Here is a 13,105-nt window from a genome sequence, read left to right on the forward strand (position 1 = left end):
ACAAACTGATCGACACATGTAGAGATTTAACTGGTCAAGTAAGACCAACCTAGCTATTTTCAAAAGCTTGAGAACCATATTTATACAACACAGAATATAACAGAACATTCAATGTAATTGTTGCATGGTGTACTAGGAGTAATGTGATTCTACTATCAAGTATATTCTGTTTCATATGGCCAAACATAATGTAGAACTTAGGTTGTCAACACCAACGGTGGAAAAATCTTACCATTCACTAATGGTCAAAATAAGAGACTCTCTTTATACTCTATTTTGTTCGTCCAGAATTATGACCCGGTTCGAACCCAGCTTTTTTTCTGTTGGGCTTACCAAGAGAACAAGGACAGTCCGAGCCCAGCTACATGATTTTTTTTCTATTGGTGTATTTTTGAATTTTTATGATGTTGTTTTTATTTTAAAATACAAGAATATTATTGAAACATTGATATACTTTTACTTTCCTTTCTTGCACCAACCAAAAACCGGAAGGGAAATCAAATGGTCTTTCCTGAATACTTTCCCTGCTTTACCAAACAGAGAAAAGGAAACATGACAGGAACTTTAGTTTCCCTTCCCCATGGGAAAAACAAGGGAATTGATTTCCTTTCCATGAACCAAACGAGGCCTAAAATATTGTACATGTAATCCCTCTATATAAATGAGTCCCATCCATGTATACTCCCGAATCTATTTTCTCTTAACCATAGGATGATTTTATCTTGTGTTCTCTTGCACATCCCACTTTTTTTTTCAAACTCTTAATTCCAATTTTCTCATTCTTTCTAACTAAAAAAATAAAAATAAATCCTACACCTCTGGTGCAAGTGAATTATCAATCCAAGCAATCTGTAATTTTAAGTTAAGTATTGGGCATAATTAGCAATAACCTGGAATTCACAAAAGCTTCAGCCCAATTGTTTTTAGATGGGTTCACGACTACAATTGATTTGTTGATGCCAAAGCTGCAAAGCATGATGATATCTTTCATTTCATCAAAATCACCTAATCTTCTATATTTTTGTTTAATCCTTTATACATAATGAATATATGATATTCAATCTTCCTAGTACTATTAGTTTAGTAACCTTTGGTCAGTTTATTTGTATCAAAAAACCTTTAGTCGGTTTACCAGATCGAGAAACAGAGAAGAACAAATGGGCAACTGTTGTTGTTGCAGGTGGGAAACATAAATTCATAAACGATTGATGACTTTGCAATTGGAGATAGAAAAAGAGGAGGAAGAGAGAATGAAGGGTAATTAAGAAAAAAATTGGGAAAAATTGGTAAAAACAAAAAAAATAAAGGGTGTGTATTAAACAAATAAGGTGTGCAAATAAAATTTTTCTAGAAAATAATGCATAAGAAAATGATGAAGGTCGGCATTACAATAACCTAAAATGGCTAGCTCAAAAGAGGGATCACCACGCCCATAAACGGCTACTAGTGTTTGTTTTTTAGTTGTTCATGCTTGACGTAGCCCTATGGTAATGCCCGTTTCTCACTGTAGCCTTTAGCAAGCATGAGTACTCAAATCCAGGTGCTAATATCTATTGCAGGTATTTTGCAATCCCTAGTTAAGGAGAATGGAGCAATCCCTAGTTCTCCTTCAGTGCTCCAAATGCATCTAAGCATTAAAATTTAGTACGTCTTACTGTCTTACACATTATACCCTAATTTAAATTTAAGTCAATTAATAATGGATAAAAAGGTAAATGGTTTAAATAAATATGTAAAATATAAAATGTAATTAATGATTGTTTAATTAAAATTAAAAATAAGAATGTATTTAATGAGTATTGATATTTTCGAGTTCTATCAATTGGAATACCATTTTAAAAATCATGTTCTACCAACAATAAATTCATGGCATGGAAGAACTTGAATAAAAATTGAGATTGGCATGGTTTGGCATGTTTGGACGTGTCACGGAGATAACTTAAGAATTCCATGAGTCCTTTAAAATATGAGTTTATTATTTGCACAGCATGGCATTTAGATATGCCTCGACTTGCATAAACTGAATTAGCGAACTGATTTTTTTTTTTTTCATGAATATTCTTTTCAACTTTTAAAAATTGTAATAAAAGATTTCGGTATACGTCGATTGAGAACATTCTAAACATCATGCTTTTCCATTGGTTAGATAAAAAAACTGTGACAATTTGAATAGAAACCATGGTATGACATGTTACGAGATACCATGGAGGCACCCCGTGAAATCCAATAGCATGCTGAAACATGTTACACCTTGTTAGCACTATTTTTTTTTTATGTTCTTCTATACCATGAGCTCACAATTCAGAATATCATTTTAGAACATTTTCCAATTGACTATACATTGAAAACTTGAACGATTTTTTTTAATGAATTTTATATTGATTTAGCTAGAATCTTGAGTTTCTACGATCCGAGATTCCAAGCTTGTGTAATAGATTAGTGGCATTTGTTCCTTATATCTTCCATTGTTTATTTTTTTTGAAAGAAGGCAATAGCCAATATATTGATCAAAAGCCAGAATGGCCCTTACATACCCTTCTGTTGCCATCTATAGACAGACAAGAAGATGTGTTAGTACCCACAGTGGTACATAGAACTAGGTCACTCATTTGACATTAAATACATCGAAATAGCATGAATCTTCCATCGGTACTACTCCGGAAGATTCGCTAGAGGCACAAAAGTGCGTAGCTCCCTGAAAAATTAGGGACTTATTGAAAGTAATAAAATTACTATCCTAGAGTTGGGCTTAGGGCTAAAAAAACCCCAGCCTAAATAAAAGGCCCAATAGGGCAGCCCTAAAGAGAAGAGGCCCAAACCATGGCCCAACACGCTAGGGTTGACCAAACCCAGACCACCCTTCCACCACACCTGCAGTAGGCTGTGCAGCGCCGCCCTCGAGCCCCGCCCACGAAACCAGCCACGCCACTAGTCAGCCTCGCCCCGAGTCCCTGTTGGATCATAATTCATATACATATTTGTCCCCTAAAACATGGAAATTACTTGTTCTAAAGGCCAAATTTAATGTTGACTAATCCAATTTCAGTATTTCCCTAATCTTGTACTTTTGCTTAACCTTGTGTTTATTTATATATATTTATTATGTTTTCCTTATCATGCTAGAAAATGATGGAGAAAAATGGAAATGCACTAAAAATGTCAACTTTACACATTTTCCTACTCCGGCTAGGAGAAACCAAGCCAAGCAAGGAAGAAGGAGCGACCACCTGACCAAATGAAGTTCAAATGAGCTGAAACCTTCCAGATACATTCTAGACATCCTAAGAAACATTTCTTATGAAGAGTGCAAGAGCCAAATAGAAGTGGAAGGCCTTCAAACAGTCAGCCCAATTTTATGCAGAAGCAAAACTGGAAAACTGGACCTGTAAGGAGTCCAGCAGCGATTTCGGCCCAATGGCATGGAAATAAATTCTGAAAATTTGACACAATGATCTACAGTCATGGTGGATCATTTCATATGAAGAAGTCACGGGCAAAATCTGAATTCTTGGTGGAGAATTAATTGAAGGAAAAATGAGTAGAAAGTGACTCAAACCTAACAAATTCCATTAGTGTTTAAATATTCAAACCTAACAAATTCCATCAATGTTTAAATGCTCAAACCTAACCCATCATCATTTGTTTAAAGCCAAATAGTTTTGCTTGGTAGCCTATAAATAGAGGCTACAACAAAGAAGAAAATCACCAATTCCTTCATCCATTACATCTTCTTTCTCTCTTCATCTCCTTCACAAAACCTCCATCTCCACCTCCCAAAATCCAAACTCATACTATCCATACTACTCTATCTCCTCCATCACCACCACCATTTCTTATCCTCTACCTCCATTAACACCATCACTACTACATCATTTCTCCACTCTCTTTTCTATCATCATTTTCTCCATCTAGTCCACCTATTCACACAATACATAATACAAGCTTCACTATCTTTTATCATCAAATCTTCAAGAGCAAGAAGGAGAAGGAATCACCACCACCAAGACGTGAGCTTGGGGACCATCCGACACACCACTAAGCCAACTCTATCCCTTTTACTCTAGATTATATTTTAGTGTTTAATTTGATTATGAAGTTAGTATATGTAATTATGAGTGAGTAGTACTTTGTTGGGGCTAGGGTTGAAAGCCCTAGCCAATCTTGTATGAATTGATGTTTTAATTGACATTTGATGTTATTTATGATTTTCATCTTCATATGCTAATTCAAGAAGTGAATGCATTCATTCAAACTTAACTATTTTGAATGTGTTGTGTTTGTCATCTCATGAAAAAATGTTTAGGGAGTAGTTAACCTTGAACATTAATAGCATGATAGCATCCTCTATGTGCATGTGAAGGTTGTGAGTTAAAATCACCTAGATCTAGGATTGGTTTGCTTGCATGATTATCTAAACTCAAAACTTTATGTATCTAGGAACAAGGAATTGAGACTTAACCGGTAATAGGATTTGTTCTTAGGTAGTTAATTCTAGACTTATCCGGTTGGAATTGATACCATTAAAGGAGTTTAAGCCTTTGTAGTCTTATCCGGATGCAAAGAGGGTAATTGGGAAATTAGAATAGCATCACTTGTATTTGAACTTCAATGCTTGCAAGGGAGGTTAGTGGTAGACAATTCAACCCCTAACTTCATCCATTATATTACTAGTTTAGTTTACATTTGAGCATTTAATTTAATTTGGTTCACCACTCTATCCAACAAACAATCTCACTACCACCACAATGCACATACTCACCATGAGCCTAGATTTCTTGTGAATTTAGGTTTGTGATTGTACATTTGCATATTCTAGCTCTCCTTAGGTTAACACCCTAGCTAGTGAAAGGAATCTAATCCTCGTGGGTTCGACAATCTTTCTTAAATCCCTATACTATTACTTGTACCCCTTATACTTGAGGGTGGCTATTTGGCTAACAGTCCCGCCACAAGCCAGTACCGCCTCGAGCCCCGAGCTTCTGCTATGCAGAGCCCAACCCTGAGCCCCATCGGCCGGCCACACCGTCGCCAGACGCCCACGATTCACGCCGCGGTTGGATCGCTCCATCCCTGCAAGGCAAACCACCATGGACTCCCAGAAAAGCCGCCCACGCCTGCAGTCAAAACCAGCCTGCCAAACCACAAGTTACAACCATCTTCCCTCCCGACCTCACCCCTGGCCATTGGAGTGCCTGTTCGACAGCAATCATAAAGACAACGCGGCCGAAGCCAACTCTATCCCAGATCGCCGCCGGACAGGGAACTATCTCGTGGTGTTTGTGCTCTCACGCGACGTTAGGGCTAGAGAGAGAGTTGACAATTAAACTAAAATAAAACCTACTCGTCCAATGCTGATCAGTTGGTTTATATCTTCCATCGTTTATTAATTATACATGTGGGTGTTATATGTTTTATTTTGATCTCTTTTGAACATCAATATTTTCATCATATGTCAGGAAGCAAAGAAGGCGCGTTTGCAGATATTTGAGATCCCTGCAAAAATCAAATTGCTTTTCGAGCCATGGACTCCTGAAACTGGCCTAGTCACTGCTGCTCTCAATCTCAGGAGAGAGATCATTCGGAAGGCTTTCTCTGAAGACCTCTCCATGTTGTACACTTAATGATTCTTCAGAAAAATGGCGTCTATATTTCTCCTTTTAATTAATTTTTTGCCTCTCCAGATGTACCCTACTGCGACATCCAATTCCAATATTGTTTTCGGTAGCATTGGAATTGGATTGGTTTATCAAATTTAGAGCATTAATACTTAAATCTTCACTTTAAGAAAGTACATGCAATTACGAAAGCCTAGATTAATTACGTCATAACATGAAAATAGTTTTGCTTTCAGCAACTTGTTTTTAATCCTTGATAAAGTAAAAAAAAAAAAAAAAACATTTAACCCACTCCATCTTTACATATGTTAGTGAGAATCAAACTCGTGACCGTTACAATGTTAGTATTATAAATTACCAACAGGTCACAGCTCACAGGCATCTATCCCTAAATTCTTAACTTTCACGGTGTCGGTTATTCCAAATAACCAATATGCAACAAGTTACCTACCTTTTGACATCTGTTCAATTCCAATAACAATCAGGTGTCCCTCATCAATACGGATTACCCAAAATCATATATAATAAACAAAAACTAATACAAATATTACAGTAGGGACACCAATCCCCTTAAGAAGTAGTTTTTTCTCTCTAGCTCCCTCGCTTGCACTCTTATTGATTTTCGTTTATATATCAGAGATATTCAGTTAGAAACTGCTCGTTTTCATTAGCTAGTAGTAACCAAACTACTTATCAGTAGTCTTCCAATATATGCTTCGCCAGGTTCTAGGGATTCATTAGTTTATCCCAATTTAATTCTGCTGCTTCATTATTTGATTTACCCTTGAGCAGTAGATTCCTAAGCAACTAGGTTAAATGGCGAAAGGAAAAGGTAAGTATCATGAAAAGCAAAGACATAACATCGTTACAATCAATTTCGATGATGGGCTCGCGGGACAATTATTTGGAGGAGGAGGACCGAATCAGTAAGCTGCCCGAAGAAATTCTGATTCACATTATTTCTCTATTGACAACTACCAAGGAAGCAGTGAGGACGTCTGCCATCTCTGAGTTGGCAAAACTTATGGAAACAACTTAAACGCCTTAGCTTCGAGGATTCATATGAATGGAGTGATGGGGGAAGCAACCGACTCAAAATGGCCATTAAGGGGGGCGAATCAAGTCTTAGCATTGTGTTAGGGGCCGCACTTGTAATGCCGCAAGCAACCTGGTCCAAGGTCATTAGTTAAGCTTTTGGTTGGTTGCTTGTGTGCTAGGATGTTTTGGTAATTTACAAATTATGTAATTTATTTTATTTAGCATTTAGTCTCCTCGGCCAAGTGCATGTATCTCACTGCCTTGGCCATTTAAGTCCAATATGCTCTTTGGGGAGGGGTTCCAAGTCAGCATAGTTTGGACTATGAAACTAGTATAGGTAAGCACATGTACTTTTGCCTCCCTTACCGTCTTACAATCAATAAAAGAGGAATTATTCAATCATCTGTGTCCCGTGAGATTGCTCATTGATCTTTCCTTTCGATTATTCATTTGTTCTTCGTGGTCGCCCAACATTTATATCATTGTGTTCTTGCTTGCCTCTAGCACTATTTTTAATATCGTGTGGTTTTCATTGTTCCTTGCAAGGTACTCACTTGGCTGACTTGCTTACTCGCAAGTGTCACGCGGTCCTCTTTGCGCATCGCAAAGTAGGCCCGTGACACATTGCATCACCATGCAGCCCTAGATGAGTTGAAGATTCGTTCTTCCTTACTGGCCGATTGCAGTTCCCCTTCTGGAACGACGAGTGGATCAAATTCGCAATGCATAAGGGAGTCCAAAGGTTTGAGATAGACCTGGATGCAAATAGATTAGATCGTCAATTGGGGAATTATTACTTTTCAAAGGATTTATTTGGAGGTCCTAGTAATGACTGCATAGTTTTCCCTAAGTTCCGCAAACACCTTTCTTTGAGCTACGTAAACATAGAGGGTTATCTTGTTGAGCATGAGAATTGTTTACCCAGTAGGTTTTGGATTTCTACTGATGAATGGAGTTCCAATAAGGAAGAAAAATCTTTATTGATGTAGGATTACCTGTAATCCTTGTTGATTATAGAGAAGGAGAAGGCATAATTGCCTACCACCAATAGGAATAAGTTTCCTAATTGGTGAAGAAAGCTGATATCCTTATGGCTACATAAGGAGGGGTTGTGCTCTAGGTTTTTCATCACAAAGACAGAGAGCAAAGTGTATTCCATTCTCGGAGTTAGAGACTGAGAGAGGGCAAAGAAGAGAGAGATAGGAAGAGAAGAGAGAGTCATTGTTTTCTTATTCTTTCTGGTTGTACCCATTATAAATATAGTGGAAGGTTGTTTTTCTACCCGGTGGACGCATGCAAAAGTTTTGCTGAACCACCTTAAATCTGTGTTCTTGTGCTCGTATCTTTGTGGTTGTTTCTCTTGGTGTGCTGTGCTTATTTGTGTTTTTGACTTCACATATTAATCGATTCTCAACATTTCTATCCAACTGTCAATTTATTGAACACCTCTGTGTTTCTGGCTCAGCGTATTTAGAAGATTTGAGGGTTGTCGGTTCATCACTTCGGTTGAAGTTCCTGCAGATTAGTGATTGTCCTTGGTTAGAAAGGTTGAGATTTTTGCTCCTAATCTTGTGTCATTTGTCTATTACAGAGTAAGTAAATGTAGTGAAGTAGTTATGTTGAAGCATGCACCCTCGCTTGTTAAGGTATCTCTTGGAGAAGAAGCTGTTAGTATGGAATGAGCTTTTCAAGTAGTTTCGAGTTATTTTCCTCAGCTAGAGAATCTCACCCTCAACTTGAGTTCATGGGTTAGTATATATGAAATCATTCACTACCAGAAAAAAGGTCTTTTACGGCCCACATTGTGCGCCGTAAATGACCTTTTACGGCCCACAAATGTAGGCCGTAAATGGACATGCCGTAAAAAACTATTATTATTTACGGAGCGCATGAAGTGCGCTGTAAATGAGTCACAATGTGCGTCGTAAATGAGTCAAAAGTGCGCCGTAAAAGAGGAGTACATTTACGGCACACATACCGTGCACGCCGTAAATGAGTCAAATGTGTGCCGTAAAAAAGGTTACATTTACGGCACACATACCATGCACGCCGTAAATGAGGGTTGAAAAAAAAAAAAAAAATCCACAATTATATATGATTTCATATTTCTAAATTTAATTTATATAATTATTTTACATCATATAAAATTTGCTTACAAGCAAAGAAAAATAACCTTCACTACTACTTTACATGCATCCATTTTCTACACTACTTTACATTCATTTGCTCATCCACTCTGCAAGATAAGCATATACTATACCAGCTGAAGTTATTTGAATTACCCTCTTCCCACTGAATAACTTGTGTCTTGCAGTCAACAATACCAATGAGAGTTGGCAAAAGATGCTCCAAGTCCAGCATTCTTTAAGACCCCAAAAAAAACATGTGATCCCCGTTAATTATCAACTTCATTGATAGAGCTCAACATATTTGTGGAATATCACATAACATAGTCCTCCTATCATTCTGTATAACAGCTACAAAAATCCTATTGAAGACTTATGAATTGCATATCAAATATCAATTTTCAAAATAGAATGCAAACCAACTTCTAAGCTGCAAAAAACTAATTCAAAGGTTATAAAAAATAGTGATAAGAAAGCAAGCAAATTGAATTTGTAATATAGGGAAGTAGACTAACTTGTAACCCAAGCTGTGATTGGGCTATAATTGGCACAATTGCCATTGCGGGTTCAACAGTCTGAGAATTTGGTTTCTATTTAGGTCTAATGTGCAGAACCACCATTCTAAGACGCATCACTTGCATTGGGATACAAAATTCTTGGTAAAAATATCTGAATCCAAAGTCACAGCTGCTATGCTCATTGGCATTGGTTGAGCCAACAGCCCTTGCATTACTGCCAGTTTGGAGAACTTCCCAGACTTCATTCATGTTTTTCATGTATGCCTCAACAAGTCCTGGAACATGATGTGTCCCTTCTCCAGCTTGTCTAATTTCAAGCCTACAAGACATTGCAGTATTGTTAGATACCATTATCTTGGAATTCACCTCACTTGTATCCTTCATAGCACTGAAAGATGTGGCTCATCAAGAGTACCCAACAGATTGGTGAATTGTTAGAAATGAAAATATAGCAACAAGTACGGAGAAAACATGGATATCACATATAACTCTATCTTCACATTTTAAAAGGAGAGTTATATTAAAGTAACAGAAAAGATTTCAACTTTGAGATACAGAAATGAGAGGCCATGGTGCTATTCTAACTGCCAGCTAAACAAGTGGGAATTCATGAAAAGTAGATTATGCAATGTCTGAATAGGTAAATGGCTTTTGGTTGATAAGAAGTTTCCAGCTGCTCTATTCGTCCAACTTTATACCTTAACAGCTGATGTAACAAAGAACAAGCTAGTCAATTATGATGTATTAATATATTAATCTAGGAGGTGAGACTCTTCCTGAAACAAAGGATGCAGAGGATGATCAAGTTAATAAGGGCAGTCAATCACATACCCATGGACAACCAACTTTTGAACATGTCATTAGGCATCAACTCAACTTCAGGACCACAAATTCAACCAAAATATCAGCAAGATTTACACCAATTAACAAATAAACCCATAGCACACGCGCATTCAACAACGCAAGATTCCATGTTTAAGCTTCCATATTGCTAAACTATAAGCTTAAACTACAATCCCAATTGGAAATTATCATGCCTACTATAATTTAAGAAAGATGACAAACTGGAAACCTGATTATCCATGTCCGGGAAAACGGCCCTGAGCTGGTCGATCAAGCACGAAGCAGTAAACGACGTCGTCGGAGGGGAGAAGCGTAACAGAGAAGAAGAAGAAGAAGAAAAGCGAATTCATGTTGCTCGGAGGCGGCGGATTGGCTCTTGGCTTTAGCTCCTAATTTCGCGAGACTGACAATAGCGGCTGCGATGGCGGCGATCTAGGGGCTCTGCGACAACCCTGATATACTTCTCTGCTGCTCCATTCAACCCAATTACAATTAAGATCAGCCCAAACTCAAAGTGGCAAACAAATTCATAAAATCAAGGCCAAATTGGGGAAGGGGGAGTTGTAGATTGTAATTACCGCGACAGATGCGAGCTTTGGGATCGAGGCCAAACCTTTGAAGGATTCGATGATGAACTGCTTCTTGCCGGGCTGAGGGTGCTGGGCCTTTTGCGTACAGATTATAGGGCTGGGCACGGCGGCCGTCGTCATAGTTGTCCGAGTGGTGGTGGAGGAGTTGGGAGAGCCAGAGGCCGTCCATATCGGCGCAGAGAGATTGGATCTGAGTGTTTGGCTCCAATTTTGTTGCAGCTGGTCAACAGTCTCTTTTCTTGCGCGGGCGTGCCAGCACCGTCGGGTGCGGTCGTCGGGGGTGTCCTTGACCTGACTTCTGTTGAGCGATTGTAGACGAGGAGAGCACCAACCTCGTCGCGGGATTCTTTGTACCTCATGGCGAGAACTTTTGCTGAGCTTCTTGAAAATCACAATCGATACTCGATGTTGTAGATCGAGCAAAGCGAGAACCACTGGGAAGTGAGGAGAACTTGCTAACGCGTGACTTTAGCTTAGCTGGGTTGCTAGGGCGTTACCCTTGCTTGGCTGGTTCTGTAACCGTTGTGGTTGCCGCACTACCGTCAGCTCCCGAGGAGACTAGGACCGAAGTACGTTGGCAGAGGGTTTGGTGGCACTGAAAGTCGGCTTCTGAGAAGACTACGACTAGGAGTGTGATCATCGGTAAGAGAAAGAGAAGGAGAGGAGTTGCTCTTAGAGAGGTTGCTCTAGAGAGAACTTAGATCATCTTAGAGATATTTTGATGTTGTGAATGTGTCCCTAGAATGAGAGGAGAAGGTGTTTATATAGGGAAGAAAAAGAAGAGTGAAATGATGAGTGGAAGAAAAATAATGAAAGTGGAGTATGAAAGTGATTTGTAAAATATGGAAAAGATAGAGAAATGATGAAATGAAAGCAAAGCATGAAGGTGCAGAAACATGGAAGTGATGATGATCTATTAAAGAGATTGTAGTAGAAAAATATATCCAAGGAAAAAAAGAAAAGCATCTAGCTTTCTTCATGTGGGTAGGAAACATGAACATGTGAATATTAAGCTGGTTTTAGGTCAGTTTCTGCCCCTTTATTCCTTCAATTATTTCTCCAACAAGACTTCAGAATGAGCCTTCGACTTCTTCATAAAAAATGTTACCCTATGAGTGTAGATCATCCTGCAAAGTTTCAGAGCTTTATTCCATGCTTTTGGGCCGGAAATGCTGCTGGACCTCTTACAGGTCCAGTTTTCCAGTTTTGCTTCTGTAGAAAATTGGACTGATTGTTTGAAGGCCTTCCACTCAAAACTAGCTCTGGCACTCTTCATAAGAAATGATCCTTGGAATGTCTAATATAAATATGGAAAGTTTTAGCTCATTTAGATTTCATTTGGTTAGTCTGCCGCCCCTACTTCCTTGTTTAGCTCGGTTTCTCCTAGCCGAAGTAGGAAAATGTGCTAAAGTTGACTTTTCATGCTTCCATGCTTCCATAGTAGGCTTTATTTAGCCTCTAAATATATATTTCGAGCTTGTCGACAATATATAGCTTGAGCCACTGACATTGGCTCAATTTCTCCAACACATGCCTTGTCAGGCCAAAATGTTCATTTTGGGTCCAAACATTGCCCCCCAGACCTCGAAGTCAAAAGGTCTTCGTCTTGACTGAAGAGGTCTTGAATCAGCACTGCTCTTATAATGTCGTTGCTCCAAAGCCACTTGTATTGGCTTGACTAAAATTACTTGAACAGTGGCCTTTCTCCCTCTTAATTATACATAGTGAGCATACATATATTAATCGCCAGTCTTCCTTCGCGAACCATCCTTTGCGAGGCCATGTAATTAAAACCACTTCGCTGCCAACAATTCGCAACCCAGCTTTCGCCACAATTATTGGCAAAAATATTGATTTGACCCCCTCCATTGCTAATACCATACTTGGCATATTAAATGCCTCTTGTATATGTGCCCAGACCAATACCAATGGCCTCTTAAGTATATTAGCAAGTTCCAGCCACTATTAGGCAAGAACACAATTTTTTGCATCCTCCGCGACGCACAAATTTGAAACTCTTTTTGTATTTTTGTATTTTTTATTTTTTTTTATTTTAATAAGACATTGTGAATCAAGGTTTAGACATGCGGCCCAAGTATAGTCGTCTAGACACAAATTTTCTTTCAAATCCTTTGGGCAACCTTACTGAAATGGCCAGATGGGGGAGGGCGAACAAGAGAGGCAGAATCCATTTTGGCATGAGCTACTCCCACATAGTGGTTTAGGCCCATTTGCATGCACTTTTGGATTCAAGAACCTGTCATGAACGTTGTCCCCTTTCTAGACACCATTTCACATAGGCTATACTTACTAAGATGAGAAAGGTCATAAGTGTGAATACAGTTTAACAAGTGTTAATAAAAGCCGCCATTAAC

The sequence above is a fragment of the Rosa rugosa genome, chromosome 3 (genome assembly GCF_958449725.1).
Source record: "Rosa rugosa chromosome 3, drRosRugo1.1, whole genome shotgun sequence".
In the NCBI taxonomy this organism is placed as follows: Eukaryota; Viridiplantae; Streptophyta; class Magnoliopsida; order Rosales; family Rosaceae; genus Rosa; species Rosa rugosa.